We start from the raw sequence: 27735 nt of genomic DNA, 5'->3' as shown, positions 1-27735 counted from the left end.
AACGTTTTGAAGTCATATGGGGACCGTGGAGAGACTTTATGTTTGACCCGAATCTCATACCCTCGAGCCTAGATCTGGCCCTACTAGAATTAGCAGAACCAACCCTGAGATCCCGCCTGGACAAAAGTAATAAGGCCCATAGATAGACATTTTTCATAGATACCTTCTATAAAGATAACCTGTCTGTGGCGGAACTCGCTCGGCGCAGATCTACAAGACCTTCTCAGACTCAGAGGTATGCTCCACACCATTCCCCCCTTCCCTCCCACCCTTTCCCCTCCCCTCCCACCCTTTCCCCTCCCCCACATCCTTTCCTACCTGTTCCCCCTTGATTCTAACCTTTACCTCTCTTTCTCTTCCTTCTATTTTTACTTTTTTGACTGCATACTGGCTACCAGTTACCAGGCTGTTGTCATAAAATGCTAGATGTTGCACTACTCGGACACAGGTGGCGGCAGACAGCAAAGGGGGGTGCAGACCCTCCACACCGGGGTGGTCCTTTTTATTTCCCGCCTCTGGTCAGTGGAGGGTATGGGGGGGGTGCCCTCCCTGGATATGGCGGGACGGACGAGGTTGTTGGAGGTATATTACCCCCCTCTGTTCGGACCGTTGGCAGGGGGGTGCTCGCCCGTTGGCTCTCCTGATCACTTAGCACTTCGAATGGAGCTGTGGCTGGTTTAGGCCAGTATACTGCCACATGTTCATCCTGACTTAGGGTGTTTATTATAGATTAATGGTTGTGCCGCCTCCGAGGGTCCGATATACTTATTTGCACTAGCTGGTACTTGGACAAGTTTTATATATGTTTTATCTCGCATTTCTAAAAATGTATGTAGTTTTCTACTAAAATGTTGTAAAATAAAGATTTTACAAAAAAAAAACCATTCACCCAGTGGATCTTCAAAACCATTCACCCAGTGGATCTTCAAAACCATTCACCCAGTGGATCTTCAAAAACAATTCCCTCTAGTCAATACCTTAGAAATTACACTCACCAATGCAACATACCTGTCTTATCTCAACAGGCAGAACAGTTTGGGGTGAAACCTGGAGAAGTAATCTTTCTCTACCTGCATTGGATTCTAGGGAGGATGGATGGATGAGAGCCACAGAAAGACATCTAATATAGTGTAACATTTTTCATTCAATCATTAATTATAAATAACATCTATATACTCAGAGGGCAGGGATCAGGATTAAAGTGGTTGTAAACCCTTATATATAACCAGTGAAGTGACTGGCCTCAGGTGATACACAGAGATTAAATAAATCCTCCTCCAAAGGTTGTATCCATCTGTCTGAAGTCTTCTCTTCTCTACATCCATTCAAAGTGCTGCATTTATAAGCTTGTCTGAATTGTCAGAAAAAAGGGGGGCGGAGGGCTGAAGTTACACTCTGCAGAGCACAGTGAGGAGAGCTCTGAGACACCTCTGAGCTCTGCATCACCCCCCACCCATACTCACTGGAGCACTGGGCTGTGGAGGGGGCGGGAACGGCCAGCTCAAGCTCTCAGTGGCTCGTTGAGAGGCTGACTCGGGTGCTGGTTCAGGCATGTGAGCTGATCCCAACCATATGGTTGTGGTCTTTCCTAAGTCTGGAACGGCTCTGCGACATCAGCTGACAATGGGCTTCAGCCCGCTGTCAGTGTGCCAACCACACAGACAGCCAACCACAGACTCCATAAGCTTCTGATGACGCCCAGTGGGAGGGGCGAAACATGTCAAGCTAAGGACTATCTGTGAAGGCTGTTTGGATGCCAAGGCGGCAATTTTGCACATTTTAAAGATTTTTGAAGTAAGTAAGTGTAAGTGTAATGATTTTAACCTTTTAAATAAATCTTGCAGTATTACACTATATCCTCTCTCTCTTCACTTGTCCGAACTTTACTATTGCAATCACCTATGATTGAGTAAAGTATGTAGGACCCATAACAAGCAGTGGAGGAGAGAAGGTTCCATTCCATTCCATTCTCTGAGGTACAACCAACTTATCCATTTTGCTGGACAGAAGATACCATCTTTAAACACAAAGGCGCATTGATTTTCACTATCTGGTGAGTGGGGACCCAGGAGGGGAACACAGGAAGTCACCAAGATTACACCTATGTGTCACCATTTCCGTACTCCACAATAGATGAACTTTGTTGATTGCACTTTATTCTTTGCACCTTATTGTATCATATTGTATGAATTTATTGGCACTTTAGCACTTTGCTGTATATGTTGTTATATGACATATATTTGATGTAAGTAGATGCAAATTATGATATAGAGAGGCAGCGCTGAGTATTAATTTCTTTTTTATCAGTTTTTTGGGGGTACTTACCTCACACTACAACGGCAGCCCCATTGCATATATCTTGTATGTGTGTGTGTGTGTGTGTGTGTGTTTATGCAGACATACACACACATTTACATTTTGGATTCACTAAAAATACTTTATTTACATTTGTTTTTTCACTCACTATATTCACTCCTCGGCGCGGGTCCATTCTCATTATTTGCTTTTTCAGTGTGACCTAAGTTGGAGAACTCAAAAAATAAAGTGGATTTAGGCTCAACCTTCTTCTATACTTAAGTATTAATTCCAATGACATTTTCTCTGGGCTTAAATGAATGATTGGATCAGACCAGGGGTAGGTAACCTTCAAGAGATGGAGATCTACTTGAGCAACACAGATGAAGTCAAAAATCAATGGGCACAGTGTCTCTCTCCCCCCCCCCCCCCCCAAAAAAAAAAGACAGTAATTTTTGATAAAATATTTTTACCCAGGACAAAAATAGTATTACCAGAGGGCAGGGTTTAAGAGTGCATTATGCAGAGAATGCAGGGTTCACCGGTGCATTATGCTTAGAATGCAGGGATCAGGAGTGAGCTGCGCTCATAATGCAGGTTTCAGGAGTGCGTTATGCTCAGAATTTAGGGTTCAGGAGTGCGTTACGTTCAGAATTCAGGCTTCAGTAGTGCGTTGGGGTCAGAATGCAGGGTTCAGGAGTGCGTTGCGGTCAGAATGCAAGGTTCAGAAGTGCGTTACGTTCAGAATACAGGGTTCCGGAGTGCGTTTTGTTCAGAATGCAGGGTTCAGGCATGCGTTTTGGTCAGAATGCAGGGTTCAGGCATGCGTTTTGATCAGAATGCAGGGTTCAGGAGTGCGTTGCGATCAGAATGCAGGGTTTAGGGGTGCGTACGCTCAGAATGCAGAGTTTAGGAATGGGTTGCGTTTAGAATGTAGGGATCGGGGGGGTGGGGGGTGATGTGAAGGGTAGTAGAAGACACTGCTATGGGGGTGGCCCTGCCCATAACAGTCAAGGAAAACAAGTGTATAGACACTGCAACCTTCCTACATGAATAGTAGACATATGAAAAACCAGACATATAAAAAGTGACCTACAATAGCATGCTTATTTTGTATTTTTTCCAAAATAGAACATCATACAAATAGTGGGTGCTACATAAAGATGATATTGCCTAGATACTAAATTAATTATAAATAAATACATTAAAAATATATATATTATTATTTTGTAAACATATGAAAAGCCTGGCATATAAAAAGCAATCCACAATAACATACATACCGTAATTAGTATTATCTCAAAACAGAACATTATTATGTCAGTGTATGATTCATAAAGATGGACAAAGTAGCGTCATATTTAGGAAGCCTCCACTGATATAATGATGTTCTGTTTTGAGATAATACTAATTATGTATGTTATTGTGGATTGCTTTTTATATGCCAAGCTTTTAATATGTTTACAAAATAATATATATATATATTATTATTTTTTTAAAATTAATTTACTATCTAGGCAATGTCATCTTTATATAGCACCTACTATTTTTATGATCCATTTTGGAAAAAATACAAACTAAGCATGCTATTGCGGTACCCTTTTTTAATGCCTGGTTTTTCATACGTCTACTTTTTGTGATCTGTTCCATTGCCGGGTTTTCCCTTTTGCATTTTTAATGTACCTGTGTTGGTTAATCACGTGACCTTTGTATATACTATTTAAGTGTTCCTTATTTCATTTTTTAGCAGCCATGACTAAGGACTAGCGTCCGAAATGCCTAGGGTGTTTTACAGCTTTGTACATGTATTTACTAAATAAATACCATTTTTGGATGTCATCCTGAGTGCCGACCATCCCTTTCCCTAACCTGCCCATAACAGTGTCCTCTACCCCTTCACATCACATCCCCCCTCCCTCCCCTTTCCCCTATATCAGTAACCTCTCCCCCCTCCCTTCCCATAGCACGGTGTCCTACCTGTTTCCACAAGACAGAGAAGAAGAGCTGGCAGAGAGACTTTTCACATTAGCAAGCTGGTGATTGGTTGCTTAGGACCACCTTGTGTTTAACATACAAGTTTGTTTCGCCAGCTCCTCCTCCCGCTCTCCGTCCTGAGCTGTGCTTCCTCCTGGTCTTCGCTCTTCACTGATCACAGCGGTGGAGGAGGGAGGTAAAGAAAGAGACCGGGACATAGATGGCGCGGCGGAGACGCGGAGGAGGCTGGAGGCTGGGAGGGTAGACAAGGCCTTGCACAAAGAAGGCGGGGGTTGGTGGCGCAGGAACCTGTTCGCAGTCTGTCACCTGCTTATGGTTGCTAAACCCCGGATTAGACAGTTTTTAACAGATATTGTAACAAATTCCTTCATTAATCTTTCTATAAAAAGGGACATTCAAACAAACAATGAACAATAAACCATAAACAAATATTTAATGAACTGCTTCAGGAGAAGGAGGGGGTAACTGAAGAGGGCAGTTACTTTCCCTTCAGACCTGGTTATTAATCAGCTGGTCTGAGAGGTTGGGTGTGGCTGTTTTGCTATCAGTGGAGAAGAGACCTGTATGCTGTCTAGAAGGCTCCCCAAGTGAACTGTGACCTGCTGGGTGAGCAGGCCTGTAAAAGAGATTTTAGCTTTGGCTAGAGCACTGAAAGCCATCAGTCCCAACCCTACGCTGCTCTCCCGCTCCTGGAAAGGCCCTCTTCAGCTTAGCAGCCAAATGTCCCCAGGATAGACGTCAGGCTTCTGGCCTAGCAGTCCGGGGCAGCACAACACACATCCACCCAGACAGCCGTCCAGGTGGCACAGAACCCCGATCACCTGACTCCACCCAAATAAATAGGTTCTCCCAGCAGGTCAAGGGACCAAAGAAAATCCCTGCCCATTGGCTGAGGCACCCCATCCATTCATGTCTGAGCCTGCAAAGCCCCTGCCTTATCTAATGTCACTAGCATAGTGCCACCTAGTGCAACAAGCCCAGATTTAGAGGATACAACAAGTCCAGATTTAGAGAGGAGTCAATTGATCTCCTAGCAATTGACCAAGGCAACTATCGCCTGGCAACTAAATTTGATAGAAACCCTGCCTAAACATCAGGGTGGTACATTGACATTACATGTAGCGTCTGCTACCCATCTCTGCCAATCCATCCATTGGCCAGAATGGGGATCTGTGTATGTAAACAGACAGATCCCCGTTCTGACAGGGGAGTAGAGAGAGATCTGCTGTTCCTAGTGATCAGGTACAGCAATCTCTCTCCTCCTCCAGTCAGTTCCCTCCCCCCACAGTTTGAAACACCTCCCTAGGAAACACTTAACCCCTTGATCGCCCCCTTGTGTTAACCACTTCCCTGCCAGTGACATTTATACAATAATCAATGACTAGTTTTAGCTCTGATCGCTGTATAAATGTCAATGGTCCCAAAAAAGTGTCAAAAGTGCCCGATCTGTCCGCCGCAATGTTGCAGTGCCGCTAAAAATTGCAGATCGCTGCCATTACTAGTAAAAAATGAAAAATAAATAATAAAAATGCCATAAATCTACCCCCTATTTTGTAGACGTTATAACTTTTGTGCAAACCAATCAATATACGCTTATTGCGATTTTTTTTTTACCAAAAATATGTAGACGAATACATATTGGCCTAAACTGATGAAGAAATTTAAAAAAAAAAAAAAAAATTGGGGGGTTATTTATTATAGCAAAAAGTAAAAAATATTGTTTTTTTTTCAAAATTGTCAGCCTTTTTTGTTTATAGCACAAAAAATAAAAACTGCAGAGGTGATTAAATACCACCAAAAGAAAGCTCTATTTGTGGGGGAAAAAGTACATCAATTTTGTTTGGGTACAACGTCGCGCGACCGCGCAATTGTCAGTTAAAGCAACGCAGTGCCACATCGCAAAAAATGGCTTGGTCTTTAAGGGGGCAAATCCTTCCAGTCCTTAAGTAGTTAAGGTGAACCAAACTGTCTCCCAACCGGCTGCGTACCCCTCTGATCCTGACAACAATTTTTTTTTTTATTGGATGTGTTAACAGAAAGTAGAAAATATTGAGGTTTTTTTTTTCAAAATATTCAGTCTTTTTTCATTAATATAGAGTAAAAAATAAAAAACCCAGTGGTGATCAAATACCCCCAAAAAAGCTCTATTTATGTGAAAAACATGGGTGGAGTTTTTAAAATAATTATTCGTTTACTGTTTATTCTTCGTTTGTACATCTTTTTTTTTTTTTTTTTTAGAAAGAATAATAAAGGAATTTGTTACACCTTTTAGGAACTGTCTCATCCAATCAGCAGTTTAATCCTAGTCATGTAATACTTCTATAGAAGAAGGTGAAGCCTAAATCCATTTTATTTACTTTTTGCATTGTATGGCTTTTTGGAAGTCTCCCCCTTCTCACTTGTCCAAGGGCTATTAGACCTTGTAGGATGTTTTTGAATGGCATTTTGACCTTGGAGCCTATGCACTGCAATGCTTACTAAATGGTATCCGGCTCCCAGGGACAAATCCAGGGACCTTATCAAAATGAGAATTGGGTGCAAAGCATAACAGAAATCTGACCAGAGTGCAGACACAAAGGAGGGCAGGTACACAGTTGGAGTAGACAAACCGGAATATACCACCTTATTAATTGAGAGTAAATGGTTCAGGATAATGTCCAGTTTGTGGCACAGGGGATTGCCTTGTTGGGAAACAGCAAATAGTGCCAGTACAGTACAGTGCAGACAGACAAGAACAGACAGCAAAAGTTCAAGAAGAAACAGGATACACATACAAACAGACAGGGACAGCTGTCAAAGTCAAGGCAGACAAACAATATCTGAAGCTGCAGCCAGTACAGGTCAGGTAATGCAAAATAGAAAGGCTTATTCGAAACACCAAAGGCATTTGTAGACCCTGTACCCAGCCAGGTCTTGTGCCACTGGTCTTATCTTGAAACTGTCTGCGTTGTCGTAATTGTTGCTTTCCACTTTCCTGCTACCTGTGATAAATAGCTTTTTACAAATACACATTTCCTCAGTTTTATTATCTCCTGCCCCAGCAAATGAAATATTGATGTGTGCTAATACCTAACCTTTTAAAAGGAAATGATCTTCCCTTCTCTCTCTCAATTAAAGATTAAAAACATTCTTTAAAGCCAGGAATTGTATCTCATTTGTTTCCCTGTCTACTCCATGGGTCAAGGTCCATTGTGTTGATACTACTGTATACTACAGTACTTTAGTGCTGCTATTACACCTGTTGGAAAATCTTTATGAGAAATGTATATTTTTCATTTCACGTAAATGTATATTTTATGTAGCAGAGTCCCAGGTCCCTTGAGGCCTAATGGTGACCTCCAGATTGAGGGAGAGCTGACATCCTTCTGTGTAGAGTGGGTTACAAGGCATGGTGGGTGTAATACAAGATGAAATGGTGGGTGCCAGACACTTTTTGAATGCAAAGAGATTTATTGTCTCTTGAACAGAATTGTGCAAGAGACAGTTAGGGCCAGGACACCCTTAAGTAGATGCAATGATAATTGGCAGACTCCGAGACTTCTATAAGTAGACAGCTATACAGGGGAAGGCCTCCAGAACACCGCTTCTGTATAGGTAGGACCGCTGTCTCCTATGGCAACAGTCTTGTAGCAGTTACTAATGGTAGTTGTATTCAACTATTGGCAACACAAACCGTTCTCCACTTACTCCACAGTCACTCACTGTGGGTCTTCACTCAGCGAACTCCCAGTCTTTCACTAGATTTTGGATCCAATAACCACTGGATCCCCTGAGCTTCTCCACTTTTAGCACTCAGTATCTTTCTCAAGCGTCACCCCCGCTTCCCTGCTGGGTCCCTGGCTTGGCACTCACAGATACTTTTCAAGCGTCACCCCCGCTGACCCACTAAGTCCCTGGCTTGGCACCTGCTGATGCTCCGCAAGTGCTGTCCCGCTGGGTTTTCCCACTTCTTCACCATCCCCGGGTTAGCGAGAAGACTCCTCTGGGACTGGCTTCAGCTTACTCACAGTGATCTCCGGTAACACGGTGGATGGTCCTTTAGTGGTAACAACTTCCCCTTTTAACTCCAACCACAGCTGGTTCCGCTTTCAGTTGAATTGCTACTTCTGGTTGGACTACAGGCCAGCAGTCCCAACCCTACGCTGCTCTCCCGCTCCTGAAAAGGCCCTCAGGCAGCCTAGCAGCCAAAAGTCACCGGGATACTCCTCAGGCTTCCGACCTAGCAGTCCGGGGCAGCACAACACACGTCCACCCAGATAGCCATCCGGGTAGCACGGAACCCCTATCACCTGACTTCACCCAAATAAATAGGCTCTCCCAGCAGGTCAAGGGACCAAAGAAAATCCCTGCCCATTGGCTGAGACACCCTATCCGTTCATGTCTGAGCCTGCAAAGCCCCTGCCTTATCTAATGTCACTAGCATAGTGCCACCTAGTGCAACAAGTCCAGATTTAGAGGGTGCAACAAGTTCAGATTTAGAGAGGAGTCAATTGATCTCCTAACAATTGACCAAGGCAACTATCGCCTGGCTACTAAATTTGATAGCAGCTAGACTTGTGCACAACGGAAAATTTAGTTTAGTTTAGTTTCATTTGTAAAATACATAATTTTGTTCTGTTATAGTCATTATGTTACGTTAATTAGTTTTCGGATAATTCGTTATTTCTGTAGCGTCTATATTCGTTATACTGAATCTCGAATTATGTCAAATTAATTCATTATATCCGCTATAATTTCTTTCATTTTAGTTGAAATTTGATATTTATGTATGTATATTGATTCATGATAATGATTCGTAGTTTGGAAAGTCGTTTGTCATTGTGTGTTAATAGATTCAAAAAACAATGTCTCTTCTCCTCTGCTCAAATACAATACAACACCCTTCTCACTCAGTACTCGGGAATGCACTTTGCCAGTAATCCAACCACCAGTACAAAATTAATCAGCTGATTGGACTGTAAGATTTACTTTGAGTTGAACTTTTGCTTTATTAGATTTTTAAAGAATTACCGAATCTTGTCAAATTCATTCATTATATCTGCTATAATTTCTTTCGTATTAGCTAAAATTCATTATTTTTTTATTCGGACATTCGGATGCGTCTGAAAGATGCAAAATTCAGCCGAATTTCGGTTCATTACGAAATGAATTGCACATGTCTAATAGCAACCCTGCCTACATCTATATTATATGTAGCGTCTGCTACCTCTCTCTGCCAATCCCTCCACTGACTGCCACTCACCTAACCAATTAAATAAAAAATACTAACAATAACTTTCAAAGCCAACCACAACTTGGCCCCCAGCTACATCACTAACCTAGTCTCAAAATACCAACCAAATCATTCTCTTTGTTCCTCCCAAGTTCTCCTGCTCTCTAGTTCCCCTTTCAACACCTCCCATGCTCCCCTCCTGGACTTCTCCCGAGCCTCTTTCATCCTTTGGATTTCCCTACCCCAATCTGTTTGACTATCGCCTACTCTATCCACTTTTAGGAGATCCCTGAAAAAAAAAAAAAATTCAGAGAAGCCTATCCTGCCTCCACCTAACTATACTTTTATTTTCTCCATCAGCTCATCCCCCACAGTGATTACCTTTTGTATTACTTGACCCTCCCTTTTAGATTGTAATCTTTAATAAGGAGGGCCCTCAGATTCCTCCTGTATTGAATTGTATTGCAGCTGTACTGTTTGCCCTAGCGTTTTAAAGTGCACAAACTGTTGGCACTATATCAATCTTGTATAATAATAATATTAATTAATCTATATTTCTGCTTATTTTAGGGCTACCCTAACTGCTGCATGGGTCAAGGTCTGTGGTTTCCTGCTTAGGAAGGATGTGTTGATTTTTTTCTGTTGTGTTAGATTGTTGATGCCTCTGAACATGTAGAATTGGCTGCTAGGTTTCCTTAACCACTTGCCGACCGGGCCACAGCCGAATGACGGCTACAGTGCGCTATCCCTGGCTCATCCATTCACATTCATGCTCATCCATGATCCATCCCTGGTTCATCCATGCTCCATCCCTGGCTTATCCATCCTCATTCATGCTCATCCATGCTCCATCCCTGGCTCATCCATCCTCATTTATGCTCATCCATCCCCATCCATGCTCATACGTGCCACATCAGTGCTCATCCGTGTCATCTCTATGCCACATCAGTGCTCATCCGTGCCACATCCATGCCACATCAGTGATCATCCGTGCCACAACCATGCCACATCAGTGATCATCCCTGCCACATCAGTGTTCATCCGTGCCACATCAGTGCTCATCCGTGCCACATCATTGCTTATTCGTGCTACATCAGTACTCATCCGTGCTCATCCATGCCACATCCATGCCACATCAGTGCTCATCCGTGCCATATCCATGCCACATCAGTGCTCATCTGTGCCACATCAGTGCTCATCCATGCCACATCAGTTCTCATCCATGCCACATCCAAGCCACATCAGTGCTCATCCATGCCACATCAGTTCTCATCAGTGCCACATCCATGTCACATCAGTTCTCATCTGTGCCATATCCATGCCACTACAGTGTCCATCAATGCTTCACAAAAGTATAATAGGTAGTCAAATTAGATTTGAAATGTATGTCCCTAGAACACCTTATGGTGCTCCCTGCATGTTAGGCCTCTGTATGTAACCAGGCTGTGTAAAAGTCTCCCACATGTGGTATCACCATAGGAGTAGAGAGGAGTAGCCCAATATATTTTGGGGTGTAATGTTTGCTATGTACATGCTATGTCTTAGAAATATCTTATAAATAGACAACTTTGTAAAAATGTTTATTTTCTTTCCACATTTTCCAAAAACTTGTGGAAAAAAATACATGTTCAAAAGACTCATTATGCCTCATAGAATATACGCTGGGGTGTTTACTTAAAAAAATGGGGTAATTTTTTGGGCGTTTCTATTGTCATGGTGCTCCAGGGCCTTCATTTTGAAGTGTAAGAGGTAGTCTAGAAATTCTATGTGTCATTTATGTCCCTAGAATGCCGGATGGTGCTCCCTGCATGTTGGGCCTCTGTATGTGGCCAGGCTGTGTAAAAGTCTCACACATTTTGGGGTGTAATGTTTGCTATGTACATGCTATGTCTTAGCAATATCTTATAAATAGACAACTTTGTAAAAAAAAAATGCGTGTTTATTTTCTTTCCACATTTTCCAAAAACTTGTGGAAAAAAAATACATGTTCAAAAGACTCATTATGCCTCATAGAATATACGCTGGGGTGTTTACTTTAAAAAATGTGGTAATTTTTTGGGCGTTTCTATTGTCATGGTGCTCCAGGGCCTTCAAAAGTGTAAGAGGTAGTCTAGAAATTCTATGTGTCATTTATGTCCCTAGAATGCCGGATGGTGCTCCCTGCATGTTGGGCCTCTGTATGTGGCCAGGCTGTGTAAAAGTCTCACACATGTGGTATCGCTGTACAGTGTTGCGTGACTGAGTAATTGTCATTCAAAATGTGAGGGCACTGAAAGCTGAAAATTGGTCTGGTTAGGAAGGATTTTAAGTGCCCAGTGGGCAAGTGGTTAATGTACCCAAGTTTACAACTTTCAGCATCCTATGGAATACTGCTATGGTAAAGAGAAACTTGCAGTAAAATAAAAATTGCATCTTCCATCCGGGGAGGCTGAATGTTGCACAGTGCCACCAAACCAGCTCCTGACAAGGCCTGAGCTTGCAACCACAATAAAAAATAAATAACATTAAAGGTCCAGTTCACTTCTAGTCCATTTACATCATGGTCAATCAAGCCCTGATGAAGGGGATGCTCTTGGACCGCCCCAAAACACATTGGCTACTTTTTGTCCCCTTGATTTTTATTAAAATAAATAAATATGTATCTACACCCCATTCCCCATGGAAACTGACAAACCAGGTTCAATCCAATGAATCTGAATTGACTTCTGAGGAGAGGTGACTCTGTGAGTGCATTTGCTCCATCGTGTGCTTCTGAACAGCCATAAAGTGAAAATTAGCCTAGATTAAGAAATGTTTTCATTTTAGTGCAAGAATGTGGTCCCTCTACTACATTGCCAAAATCTCTAATCAACTGATGCAGTTACAGAAGTAGAAGAAAAAGAAGAAGAAAACTTTTATCAGACGTGACTTGAAAAAACATATCTTGGTTTTGGAAGTTGACATGGAGTATGTGACTAATTCACTGCCTTAAGCAAACGGCAAATAGTAATCATGATGAACTGAATGCATTGAAAGCTGAATGTCAGAATAATATCAGAATTGTTGGAATTCTGGAAAGAATTTAGGGGGTAAAACAACAGAACAGAGTACAATGAGAAATTGCTTCTGTCTGTGTCTGGGAAAGATACATTTTGTTCGCTGATTGCACATTAAGTCCCAACCTGCCCTCCCCCAACTACGGGAATGCCAAGACCAATCTTAGCCAGATTTTTTAATTAGCAAGACAGAGACCATATTTTGTGAAAATCATGTGGCCTCAAAGATATTGCAACAAATGTTGCAAAGATTTCTCTGCAAAGGTTCAAAGGAAAAGGGCTAAGTTCCAAGAAATTAAAACACTTGCAAAAGCTGAAAGTGTCTTATGCCGTGTTCTTATCCAGCATAGCTAGAAATTGTTGCTAAGGATGATACAAATTTTTTCCAATACACCAGCAGCTGATAATAGCTTTTGGCTGGGCAAATTTCATGTTTACGGAATTGAATGTTGGTCTTGTGTTTTTTTTGTTACTCTGGTCCGGTCACGTGATCATGGCTGCTGGGAACAGAAGAAAATGCAGATAATGGATAGACCGTTAAAGTCTATGTGAGATGTCACCGATCCAGTCTTTACACAGCCATTGTCGAGCACTCTCTCTTCTTCCTTGCATCCTGCCACTGGCTGAAACAGAGGACATAATGTTGCAGGACTGGAGCGGGCTGAAAATAGGTAAGTATATACATCTTTCTCACACAGGTTAGTTAGCATAGGTGTTAGGAGGGGGGATGGGACAGTTGTTAGGCTAACTAGCTGTATAGGTAATAGAACAAAAAAAAGGAAAGATGGATTTTTTATGTGCTAAGACACAATCACAACATATATAAAAAATACTAGAAAAAAATGACAAGTGTAAAACCATATACAACATATACTACAGCACAACGCCTCCCTTAATTGAGTACCCACGGGTATTGAAACTCCAATATTTGAGAGTAATATCAGCTTGTTAAACCAGATGGCTTCTCTAATTGCTTAGGGTGTCTTCAGCATGGGTAATACACCTTTTACAGGGAACTCTTCTTCAGGAGTTGTAGGGGGGCACTAATAACAAACTGAAATTGACAAAGGAAAGGATTACCCCAATTAGGGTTTATATCATATACGGAATCAAGGAATTAACTATTACACACCTAAAACAGGCAGAGGCTGAACATGGAAAGCTTGCCCAACAAAAGCACATCCTTAACAACTTCAGCCCCGGAGGATTAGGCTGCTCAAAGACCAGAGGACTTTTTACAATGTGGCACTGCGCTGCTTTAACTGGTAATTGCGCTGTCATGCATTGCTGCATCCAAACAAAATTTGCGTCCTTTTTTCCCACAAATAGAGCTTTCTTTTAAGGGTATTTGATTGCCTCTGTGATTTTTATTTTTATTATTATGCCATGGTTATATGTGGAATTACACCCCAAAATACATTCTGCTGCTTCTCCCGAGTATAGGGATACCCCATGTGTGAGACTTTTTGGGAGCCTGGCCGTGTACAGGAAAGTAGACACCCCCAGCTATTTGCCGATAGGCATGTCAATTCCATTATATTTTGCCACAAGTTGTGGGAAATTTGATTTTTTTTTTACCTTGGGGTGTCTAATTTCCAAAATGGGGTCATTTGGGGGGGGGGGGGTTGTGCTAGCTGGACATTTCAGGGCCTCCGTAACTGTGATAGGTAGTGAGGGGTAAAATCACAATTTTACACCTTTAAAAAGCCTGAAGGCATTGCTTGGTTTTCGGGGTCCCGTACGCAGCTAGGCTCCCTAAAAGTCTCACACATGTGGTATCCCCATATTCAAGAGAAACAGCAGAATTCATTTTGGGGTGTAAATTCACATATAACCATGCCATGTTTGAACAATATATCATTTAGTGACAACTTTCTGCAAAAAAAAAAAAATTGTAATTTTCCCGAAACTTGTGGCAAAATATCAAATATTCCACGGACACAACATGCCTCTCATCAAATAGCTTGGGGTGTCTGGTTTCCAAAATGGGGTCATTTGGGGGGGGGTGCTATCTTGACATTTTATGGCCTTCAAAACTGTGATAGGTAGTAAGGAGTGAAATCCAAAATTTACACCCTTAGAAATCCTGAAGGCGGTGCTTGGTTTTCGGGGTCCCGTACGTGGCTAGGTTTCCAAAAAGTCTCACACATGAGGTATCCCCATATTCAAGAGAAACAGCAGAATTCATTTTGGGGTGTAAATTCACATATGCCCATGGCATGTTTGAGCAATAGATCATTTAGTGATAACATTGTGCAAAAAAAATAAATAAATAATTTTCCCACAACTTGTGGCAAAATATAAACTATTCCATGGACTCAGCATGCCTCTCAGCAAAAAGCTTGAAGTGTCTTCTTTCCAAAATGGGGTCATTTGGGGGGGGGGGGGGGTTGTGCTATCTTGACTTCTCAGAGCCTCCGAAACTGTGATAGGTAGTGAGGAAGTGAAATCACCAATTTACACCCTTAGAAAGCCTGAAGGCAGTGATTGGTTTTCGGGGTCCTGCACACGGCTAGGCTCCCAAAAAGTCTCACACATGTGGTATCCCCGTACTCAGGAGAAGCAGCAGAATGTATTTTGGGGTGTAATTCCACATATGCCCATGGCATTTTGAGCAATAAATCATTTAGTGACAACATTGTGCAAAAAAAAAAAATAAATAATTTTCCCACAACTTGTGGCAAAATATTAACTATTCCATGGACTCACCATGCCTCTCATCAAATAGCTTGGGGTGTCTAGTTTCCAAAATGAGGGGGGGGAGGTTGTGCTATCTTGACATTTTATGGCCTTCAAAACTGTGATAGGTAGTGAGGAGTGAAATCAAAAATTTACACCATTAGAAATCCTGAAGACAGGATTGGTTTTCGGGGTCCTGTACGTGGCTAGGTTTCCAAAAAGTCTCACACATGAGGTATCCCCGTACTCAGGAGATTTTGGGGTGTAATTTCACATATAACCATGCCATGTTTGAACAATATATCAAATAGTGACAACTTTGTGCAAAAAAAAAAAGAAAAAGTGTAATTTTCTTGAATCTTATGACAAAATATAAAATATTCCATGGACTCAACATGCCTATCAGCAAATAGCTTGGGGTGTCTACTTTCCAAAAAAGGGTCATGGGGGGGGGGGGGGTTGAATTGTCCTGGCATTTTATTTACAACATTTAGAAGCTTATGTCACACATCACCCACTCTTCTAACCACTTGAAGACTTTTTGTTTACATGAAAAAATACTTTCAATTACTTTGAACCCCCCAAACATTATATATTTTTTTAAAGCAAAGGCCCTACAGATTAAAATGGTGGGTGTTGCAACTTTTTTTTCACACAGTATTTGCACAGAAATTTTTCAAACGCAATTTTCTTGAAAAAAACACACTTTTTACATTTTTATGCACTAAAACACACTATATTGCCCAAATGTTTGATGAAATAAAAAAGAAGAACTTAGGTAGTGAGGGGTCATAAAATGCATTAAGGTGAAAAACCTTAAAACCACTTTCAATCATATTTTTCCTGGTTATGGTGCCTTATCACCTCAATACTTTCACCCCCTTCATGCCCAGGCCAATTTTCAGTTTTCAGTGCTGTCACACTTTGAGCCTGGGTTCACAGTAGCGCGATCTCAGAGATTGCATGTGATTCGCACCCGTACTGCAGGTGCCGATCACATGCGATCTTTGAGCAATGCAAGTTCAGCCATACAGTTGTATAGCTGAACTCGCATTGGATTCACACAGAAAATAGTGCAGGGACTAATTTTTTGCTGCACTAGAATTGGATTGCATGGGTGTTCTCACCTATGCGATTCGACTCCTGTGCGAGTTCACAGTTCGCACTGCGATCTGTGAACTAAACTGGAGGTAAATTTTGAAAACAAAAAACGTTTTTCTTTTTCAGTTTTTGTTATACAATTTTGCAAATAATCTTTCTTCATAAATTTAGGCCAAAATGTATTCTGCTATATTTCTTTGGTTAAAATAACCCAAATCAGAGTATATTACTTTGTGTGAAAGTTTTGAGAGTCTACAAACTATGGTATATTTTTTGGAAAATTGATCAATCCTGATGTTCTGACTGTCTATCTAATTTCTTGAGGTCTTAAAATCCCAAGACCGTACCAATATCCCCAAATGACCCCATTTTGGAATGTAGACAGTCCAGAGTATTTAGTAAGAGGCAGGATGAGTATTTTGAGGTTGTAATTTGTTTTCGCACAATTTTTGGGAAAATTATGAAAGTAAATAAAGTTAGTTTTTTCACAAAAATGTAATTTTAAGTTTCTCACACTGCACAGACATACTTAAACCTCAAAATACATTCTGCTACTCCTCCTGAGTATGGCAATATCACATGAGTGAGACTTTTTTTTCACAGCCTAGCCAAATAGAGGGGCCCAATATCCAAGGACCACCTTAAGGCATTCTAGGGGCATAAATTACATATCTAATATGTTTTTTAAGGCCCTGGAGCACCATAACAATGGAAACACACACAAAATGACCCCATTTTGGAAAGCAAAATACCCCAAGGTATTTTCTAAGGGGCATTAGAAGTCTTTTGAAAATGTAATTTTTTTGCCACCATTTTTTGGAAAATGTGGAAAGAAAATGGAAATTTATTTTTTTACATAGGAGTTATACATTTCTAGGATATTTCTAATGCACAACATAGACATACTTATAATTACACCTAAAAACACATTCTGCTACTCCTCCCAAGTATAGTGATACCACATGTATGAGACTTTTTCACAGCCTATCCACATAGAGAACCCGAACATCCAAGGAGCATAAATTACACATCAAGTTTCTTGACTACCTATTACATTTTTGGAGGCCCTGGAGTACCAGAACAGCGTAAACACCCACAAAATGACCCTATTTTTTAAAGAAAACACCTCAAGGTATTTCCAAGGGGTATATTGCTTCTTTTGAAAATTTCATTTTTTGCCTGAAGTTTTGAAAAATTTGGAAAGAAAATAAAATTTTTTTATTTTTTCTTTACACAGCGTGGTCATTTTTTTGGATACTTCTAACACACAGCATGGGCATACTTAGAATTACACCTATAAACACATTCTGCTTAATCAGTGACATGAGCATCAGGAGCTTCATAGCTGGTAATCCAGGACAGATTAATTTTTCTAAAAGTCAATCGGTCCACGGAGTCTGTGGACAGATGCGCTCTATGATCAGTATTAAAACCTCCTGCAGCACTGAATGCCCGTTCTGAAAGCACGCTGGATGCAGGGCATCCCAACAACTCAGTAGCATACTGGGCAAGTTCTGGCCAGTGGTCTATTCTCATGACCCAGTAAGTCAGTGGATCGTCAGCTGGAAAGCTCTCCATCTCTGTTTTGACCCCAAGGTATTGAATGAGTTCTGAGACCTTCCCCTTATAACGGTGTTCAAGGAGGGTTGCCAACCAGTAATCATCCTTCTCCTTTATGCCATGTATTCTTGGGTCCTTTCGCAGGCTTTGAAGCATGAGGCGCCCATGCCCCTCAGATTTGTCGAGGCTTGAGAAGCAGGCTTCTTGGGGTTACTCAGGATAACAGCATCTGGAACTTTCTCCTCCCAGCCCACGTACTACTCCCAAGGGTCCTGGGGTTGGAAAGCCATAGCTTACAGATTGACGCATGTCTTCCTCTTCTTTGAAGCCTATAGAAGTGCCAGAATCCTCATCCTCATCCCCTCTCTCCTCCTGTGTGTTCTGTGACATAGAAATGATGGTGTCTGGATAAAGTGGGCCTTGAGAGGAAAGGAAGTCCTCCTCTTCCTCCAGCTGCTCTGCCTCCTGTGCCCTGTCCATAATGCCACGCAGAGTCTGCTCCAGCAGGAACACAACCGGGATTGTGTCACTGATGCATACACTGTCAAGGCTCACCATTCTTGTGGCCTCCTCAAATGGTGACAATAAATCCTTAATGATCAGCCATTGGTGTGGGAAAAAAAAGCAGAGGCGGCCTGAGCCTGTCGTCCTGCCGTATTTGCACAGGTACTCCATGATGGCCCTCTGCTGCATGTATAGCCGCTGCAGCATTGAAAAAGTCGAGTTCCACCTGGTGGGCATGTCACAAATCAGGCGGTTTACGGGCCGGTGGATTTCCCGCTGAATTTCAGCCACCCGAGCACTAGCTGTGTATGACCGCCTGAAATGACTACAGACTCTTCTGGACAGCTTTAGCACATCTTGCAACCCTGGGTGCGTATTTAGGAAAAGCTGCAGCGCCAAACTGAGGACATGTGCCAGGCATGGCACATATGTCAACTTTCCCTGTCTAAGGGTGGACAGGAGGTTTAAGCCATTATCGCACACCACCATTCCTGGCTCCAGCTGGCGATGTGTGAACCACCTCTGGGTCTGTTCCTGCAGAGCTGCAAGAATCTTTGCTCCGGTGTGGTTCCTGTCCCCTAAACACACCAGCTGAAGCACTGCAAGGCACATTTTAGCCGGACTCTGGGAATAGCCCTTTGAACGCTTAGGGGGTACCTGATGTTCATAGGACAATTCTGCTGAGGAGGGAATGGAGGTGGCGGAGGAGGAGGAGGTAGAGCTCACAGGTCTGGCATCATCACCAGCTGTATGGAGTCACGTATGCACAACAAGCTGCAGCACCGAGCCCTGTCCTGCATCCTTTCGAGTTGCAAGCAGCGTTACCCAGTGTGCTGTGAACAAAATATATCGTCCCTGCCCATGCTTGCTGGACCACATGTCAGCAGTAAGGTGGATTTTACGGCTGACTGCCTTGCCCAACGATGCCAGAACATTCCCTTTCATGTGATGGTAGATGGTATGGCCTTACATGAAAAGTAGTAGCAACTGGGAACCTGCCATTGTGGTACAGCTCATTGTGCGAATTCACGGAAGGGGCAGAATCCACCAGGCTGAAAGGCAGAAGTTGGAGAGCCAACAGCTTTGACAAGCTTGCATTTAGATGCTGGGCATGTGGGTGGCAGGGATTGTATTTTTTTTCCGCTACAGCAGATGGAGCAGAGAAATTTGCCGGCTACAGTCTACAACTGGTGGTGTGCTGCTAGTAGATGTGCTGCTAGGACCTGGGACACCCTGTGCAATACCATCATCCCTGGCAATGGAGGCTGCTGAGAGGTAATGACTCGGTATAGTAGGGGCAGACTGAAGTGGGTAAGGAGGAGGAAGAGGAACAGATTTGTGCCCCTTTTGTGTTGCTTTTAGGTGCTCTTGCCAACAGGCTGAGTCGTTGGACGTTGAATGCCTTCTTAAGCATGTGGTACCCAACTGGTTGGTGTTTTTGCCAGGTTTGATGTGCCTGAGACACAGTTTGCAGATAGCAACAGTGCCATCTGCTGCAGATGTGCTGAAAAGAGCCCAGACAGCTGAGCTTTGGGGAGTGGGCCGGGAGATAACAGCTGCAGAATGTGATGGAATAGGGAGGCTGCTCTCTACTCTTTCTTGATGTCGGCCTCCTTGGAGTTGTGCCGCCTCACCTTCAGTTTCCTCCTCTGCTCTATCTGGCACCCAAGTCGCATCAGTGACCTCATCATCTCCATCTCCTCCATCTTCATGGAGACAACTTGGCAATACGCTGCGGCTTGGGGAACATGAATGCCAATTTGTCTATCAGTGTTCCTCCCTCTCTCTAGGCTCATGTTCCTATCATCCTCAACCTCAGAACCAACATCTGAATCCAGTAATGGCTGGGCATCATCAAGGAGCAAGTGGCTGACGCTGTGGTCACATAACTCAGCTGACTCTTCAATGGCTGATGTTGGGGCTATGGCAGGAATAGATGTGGACAAGGAGGCAGGTTTATCCACTCAGGCAACTGCAGGGGACTGCACACTCCTCTGCATGCTGTGGCTGGATAGCACGGGCAAACTCATTAAACAGAGGGAAGGATGCCCTGCCTGAGGACTGACCACCACGTCCACCTTTGCCTGTGGACACATTTGTTGCTGGCCCCCTTACAGTGCCAAGGGAACATCTGCCTCTCCTTGTTGTCCTCCCAGACATTATTGGGAGGGAGGGGGCAATGCTTATAAGCAAATATAAAGAAGAAGTTGAAATATGTACGTAGATGCAAGTTAATGTAAAGAGGTGTTTGGTGCACTTTAATTTTAGTACTCACACTACACAGACACACTCCACGGATACACTATAATATACTGCAATATAATGTGCCAAATGTACAGTGACGCACAGAACTATATGGCGTTAAACTGGCAGTAACACAAACAAACCTATATGGCGTTAAACTGGCAGTAACGCAAACAAAACTATATGGCGTTAAACTGGCAGTAACGCACACAAAAATAAATGGCGTTAAACTGGCAGTGACTCACACAAAACTATATTGCGTTAAACTGGCAGTGATGTACACAAAGCTACATGGCGGTAAACTGGCAGTAACGCACACAAAACTATATGGCGGTAAACTGGCAGTAACGCACACAGAACTATATGGAGTTAAACTGGCAGTAAAGTACACAGAAGTAAATGGCGTTAAACTGGCAGTAATGCACACAGAAGTAAATGGCATTAAACTGGCAGTAACGCATTTAAATACACAGTGTTCAACCGTCACTACACTGACGCTATCTGAACTGTCCCTACTCTATCTATACACTAATGTAAAGATTACTGACACAGTCTCACTACACTACACTGAAACTATATTAGCTGTCCCTACTCTACACTAATGCATGTATAAACGACACGGACTCACTACACTACAGTGAAACTATCTGAGCTGTCTCTACTCTAGCTGTGTAGTGTAACGGTCACAGCCAAATAATCAGACCAGTGGTGATGTGCAATCTCTACTTTACTTAACAGTGAACTTCAACATAAATTGTACTGGAAATCATGCGAAACTGGGTATACAGTACAGAACATTAATATGAACCGTAAAGGAAGAGGATATAACTATTACACTGCCGTTCAATTAATGTTCACAAGGTGGCAGCAGCGTGTTCTGAGTCCAATCTACAGATAGAAATGAAAACTTAAGAATCTCACGTGTCCCAAAATAGTATTCGTTCGTTCCACAGACTGTGAGCTGAGTGGACCTCCTGCTGACTCAAACTTCACGCTGGCACTGCTTTCTACTTGCTTTGGTCAGGGGGTTCTGGTGGCTGGTATAGGGCCAACTCACTTCATGGACAGCTTCCACCAATGGACTGTAACAGAGTCCTCTCAAAGTCCTCTCCAGTGACTGGGGCTTGGAAAGATACTGCGTGCTCTTATGCTCACTGCTGGTGGCCCGCACACCAGACTTAACAGCGGAGGACCCAGCACCTGGGAACAGCTCACTTGCCCAGTCACTGCTGTCCCATCAGGCAGGATCTCTCTGAGCAAAGGAAGCTGGGTGGAGCTGACCTTTATATCCCCTGGGCGTGTCCAGGAGCTCAGAGGATTGTGGGGAGTTGAGTTAAAGGGACCTGCACCAGAATCTGGACAATAGGGCATCCCACTACACTTGCACACTATGTAAAGCTGAATGATGTTCCTCCTCACTACACTCACACTATCCCTAGACTGATACTAAACTAATATTCTACACTGGCAAAATAGTACAGTATAGCACATTAACTAACTAATAGCACTGAACAAAGCCCTATTCTAACTCTGTCCATGCCGAAATCACACTGAAAATGGCTGCCATTGAAAGAATACTTTCATACTGTGGGGGCAGGAATGAGCCATGATTGGATAGTCATGATGACAGTGTCCAATTGTGACTCTGACAGTGCTCTGTGTCCTGATTGGCTGAAGCTTTCACTGCTTCAGCCGATCAGGGCTTGCAATGCACTGTTCAGTGCTGCAATGCATTGTGGTCAGTTCGGGGGCCAAACAAATGACCTGTTTGTTCGGTTGTTCACTGAATGACCGAACAACAAAAGTTCAGCCCGAACTTATGCTTGGGCTGAACCGTTCGCCCATCCCTAGTCTCTAGGCTCCCTCATGGCAAGAGGAAGCTGTGTCCTGTACAGCTTGAGAAAATGCAACTCTTTCCCCCTCCTCCTGGCAAATTCCCTCTGGAAAATTTAGCCCAATAGCTCGATTACAGTATAGTCTCACTCCTCTGGACTACAATTTCCACAATGCCTCTTGAGATATAGCAGTTAACCAGTTCAGCACTGCAGGGCATCAGCTGCAGCCAGTGTTTCTTTCACTCTCCATTGTTAGCCAAGCACCTAGCTACACACTCCCCCCACCATAAAGCCTTTGGTTCTCATAGGAGGGTCAGAGTCCATTGACGTTGGGGTAGGGTAAGAGGGATAATATCGGGGAAGTGTCTTTCATGCAGCCTGCTCACTGCATCAGAATGAAGGTGTTCAAGTGCAGGGCCTTCTTTTGCTGCTGGTGCTCGCCACATCACCAGGATGTTTAACTCTACTGGTGGTTGCCTGCTGCTCTCCAAAATTCCTCATTCTTTTTGCACCTTTTTAGCACCCTTTCCTTCTCTGATTTGGGTACTGACCCACTGCTTTCCATAGCACTGGGGACAGCAACAGATGTTGATGGTGCACTGGGGACACTGACAGATGCTGATGACGCACTGGGGACACTGACAGATGTTTATGGTGCACTAAGGACACTGACAGATGTTGATGGTGCACTAGTGACATTGAATGAAATTTTCTTAATAAGTGCAAATCAATCTCTAATTGGATGAGGTAGAGAGCATGACATCACTGCCCTGCCTCTCCACTTCATCCACTCAGAAAAATGCTTTGCACTCAATCAGAAAATGGTGCCAGTGCTGAGCGGCTGACTTCCTGTGTTCACACTGCATCAGGCTGGTAGCTCAGCATGGGACCTGGAAGCAAGTGGAGATCACTGAAGTAGCAGTGTCTACTTCAGTGATTTACAGCTTCCAGGGGCAGCAAGGTATGGTAAATATATTCTTCTTTAGAATGGATATATAACATATGATCAAAGAAAAAGGATAGACACGGGGGAGGGGAAGAAGTGCTGCTCACCCCTATTGATCAAGACAAAAAAAGAGAAAGAAGTTCCCCAGTGGGGTTTTTAGGCAGCACAAAAGAAGGTGGTAGGCCAATGTATGTAAAAATAAATTTTATTATACAAAAATAACTTAAACACATAGGTTAAAAAAATGAGCTCCAATACAGAGTGTGTACAATCTAATGACACTCAGTACATGCAATATAGGCACATTTTCATAATGATATTGTTTATACATTGACAGTATTAGAGATATGGACCTGACGCGTTTCGACCTATAAGTTCCAGGTCTTCTTCAAAGGTCAATCTGCTAAAATTGTACAGTAAAGGTATATATGTCAGAAAAAATTAGATATATAAATTTCACAACGGATATGCCATATATTAACATAACATAATTACCCAATGATGAGTGTCCTATGCGAGAGGCTTTCTGTAAGAGAGGTCCTCTTAAAAACAAAGGATAGCCTATTCGTTTTCCCCTAGAGATCCCATGGCACCACCGCTACAGCCTCCAATCTCAGGGGAAGGTCCCAAAGATGCGGCTTACGAGAGATCACACAATGAAGCGCCCCCTATCTGTAGCACGGACTTCACGGCCAACCAGGTGGGGAGAGCATCTGCAGCAATCAACCCAAGAAGGAAAAGACAATTTGGAACAATATGCATTGTATGCACTCCAAAGTTGAATCCAGAGAATATATCCATATATCAGCCCAGGTTTAAGATATCACAAATACATGTGTACACCCATTGGGCGAGTCAGAACCTTATTGTACTGAATATGTGTGTGTGTATAAAATCAACACACATATATCTATATACACATACATGTATGTCCATGCATATGTCCATGCATATAATTTATAATTAACTTTTATATGGAAAAAGTCTCTAGATATATACATAACGTATATCAGGGTAGTAAAGGAAAAAGGAAATTAGTTTTGTAGAAACACCTCAGCCCTATGGGTGAGGGGTATGGATAGACTAATCAATGCTGGTGGTGGGGGGTGGCAATTGGGTGAAGTGTTAGGAAAAGTGTGACAGACCGTGGGTCCCTAGTGGGTGCAGCAAAAATGTGTGGAAAGTGAGCACACAGAAAGTGTCATGCAGTGCAGAAATGGGTGATGGGTGGGTGCAGCAAAGGAGTAATTGGTGAAAAAGTGCCCACGTGTAGGGAAACCAGGTGAATAAAAAAAAAAAAAAAAAAAAAAAAAAAAAAAATATTACCTAATGAACAAGTGAAGATAACATGTAAAAACCGCACTGCGTAGCCCTATGTGCTTGCAATTATTTGTGACCTAACCCGGGATTGGTCACAACTTTGAACTGGGCTCAGTGAACGCCCGTCCAAGCTGACATTTAGCAAGTCTGAAAGTATAAAGTAAAAAGAATTGTACTGTATACATTCAGGCATTTAAAGTAGGTATGGGGTCATTGTAATAGACCGAGTATTATATCAATATGGACAGCGGCAGTGCGGAAACAAATTATCATATTGTATACTTACAGAGTGAGACTGCTGGAGAAACCACCAACCAGACGGAAAGATCGGGAATGAGATATGAAGAGTGAGAGGGTATATATGCCCCAGATAGGGGGCGTGTATCCGACGAGGGTTGACTAGCGACAGGTGCAACCACCTCCCCATCCGATCAGACCGAAGGAGAAAGCCGCGCTGGGGGGCATGGCGGCCGAATGGCAGCCTCGTGTGGCCCCCCCGGCGTTCGGGGCGGGTCGAAACTCCGTCAGCTGACGTCATCGCCGTCGCAATCGCGTGACGCGTCCGCATCACGTGGTACGCGCGGGGCCCCGCGCATGCGCAGTGAGCGGAAACGTCCGGGGATGTCCCCGAACGCCGCCGGCAAGGGAGAAATCCCCACCGTGATAGCCAGGACCAGCCCGGGTATCCAATGGGGGAAGGGGGGAGGCAGGCGCCGGCTATGCCGATAGCCCTCCCTCCCCCCCACCTTGCCGGGAAGACACATCTGGGGAAAAAGAACCCTGATGAGAGGGCAGCAGCAGCGGTCAAGATGACAGCTCATATAAAGGGGGCGGGCAGAGCACAAGGCTCAATTGATGTATAAAGTTAAAGGGAAAATACATATGAATAAACGGTCCATCGCATATATGGACACATCATCCCATATTAATACATACATTAATTGGCAGGAAGAATTATAAATTATTAACATGAGGTATCCATATATGTAGAATCAATTCGCATGCCTAGGTGTCTGAAAAACACATAATAGAATATAGAAAAAGATATATATATAAAAAGAAAAAGGGAGGAAAACGTATATTAAAGAATAAAAAATAAAATATAAAGAATAAATTTTATGCAAAAAAAGGGGGAGAAATATTTTAAAAGTATATAAACATGATAAATACCATTGGACTGCCAGGGAAAAAGGGAAAAAGGGAAAAAGGGAGGGAGTCAAAAACAGAATGTTCGGAGATAGAACAAGGGGGGGGGGGGCTCATAACAGACAAGATTGCTCTATGTTACCTATAAAGGGCCAAAAAGACTTTACTGGGTTTTGCCCGAAACAAACCCTTTTAGGAACGGGGCAAATGAGATGGCCTCGTTTAGTCCCGGGGGCGAGGTGGCATTTAATTTGTATATCCACTTCTGTTCATGTTGCAGCAGGATTTTGTTCCAATCACCGCCTCGATTTGGTATATGTACCCGATCGAGAGCGGTGAAGGACACTTTGGGCATTCTATAGTCGTGTACTGACACTACATGTCGGCCTAATGGTAAATAGTGGTTGCCAATCTGCATGTGATAGATGTGCTTAGACATCCGGCGATGGAATTCCTGCTTGGTCTTACCAACATAGTAAGCACCACACTCACATGACATAAGGTATACAATACCTCGTGTTTGGCAATTAGTGAAGTGTTTAGGCTTGAATAGTGCCCCATTTGGAAGACGGAAGTTTTTATCACGTCTGATGTATTGGCAAAATGAACAGTGTCCGCAGGGAAACGACCCCAAAATTGAACAGTGTTTAGATCTTTTTTGTTCATCCCTAAACTCGCTTTGAACCAGTTTATCCCTTAGCGACAAAGCGCGCTTATAGGTAATTGATGGCCTGTTAGAGATGAAGTTACAGACTTTTGGATCATTCATCAGTATGGGCCAATGTTTTTGAATGATGTTACTGACCGCCTGATGTTGCCTGGAAAAACGTAGAATGATCCTAGTGGGGCCGGTGTTAGGGCCATCCATGGACCTTTTTTTGGAAAGGAGTTCGGAACGGCATTGTACAGCCGCTCTGTTATATGCCTTCCGTAGGCAGGAGCGGCTGTAACCTCGTGCTAGCAATCTAGTTTGTAATTTGTAAGCTTCCTGTTTAAAGAGGGCATCATCCGAACAGTTCCTGCGTAGACGCAGGTACTGTCCATATGGAATTGACCTCTTCAAAGTTGTAGGGTGAAAACTCTCGGCGTGCAACACTGTGTTGCCAGCCGTGCTTTTTCGGAAGAGGGTGCTCGAGATTTTATTATCAGGGGTGCGTTCCAGCTTAACATCCAAAAATGTCATTAGATCACGATTGTAGGTCGTGGTAAATTTAAGATTGTATTTGTTCTGATTAATACAGTTCAAAAATTGAAGTAGCATTTCCTCTGGGCCCTCCCAGATGATGAGGACATCATCGATGTACCGTAACCACAAAAGTATGTGGCCCGTGTACATCGCGAGGTCCCCATCATCTAGGAGGGTCTTCTCCCACTCCCCCAGGTACAGATTGGCGTAGGCCGGGGCACAGCAGGTGCCCATGGCCACGCCCTGCACCTGGAGGTAGTGGGAGTTGTTGAAACAAAAAAAGTTGTGATGCAGGATATAATCGAGTCCATCAATGATGAACTCGTTCAATACCTCATCGTATTTTTGGTCCCTGTGCAGGAGCGCCCGTACAGCAGCGATCCCCTGAACATGGGGGATCGAGCTGTACAGGGCCTCGACATCGATAGCCACCAAAAACGAATCCACTGGGAGAGTGAGCCCTTCGATTGATTGTAACAGGTGTATTGTGTCCTTCAAAAACGAGGGCATACTCAAGACGAAGGGCTGTAAAAAGGAGTCAATGACTCGGCTCAGGTTTTCCGATATGCCTCCATTCCCAGAGACAATTGGTCGTCCGGGGGGGTCTGTCTGACTTTTGTGTATCTTGGGCAAACTATAAAATGTTGCCACCCTTGGATGTTTAGTCCAGATGAACT

This window comes from Aquarana catesbeiana, linkage group LG03, assembly GCF_042186555.1.
Source record: "Aquarana catesbeiana isolate 2022-GZ linkage group LG03, ASM4218655v1, whole genome shotgun sequence".
Taxonomy (NCBI): Eukaryota; Metazoa; Chordata; class Amphibia; order Anura; family Ranidae; genus Aquarana; species Aquarana catesbeiana.
This window is presented reverse-complemented; position numbering follows the sequence as displayed.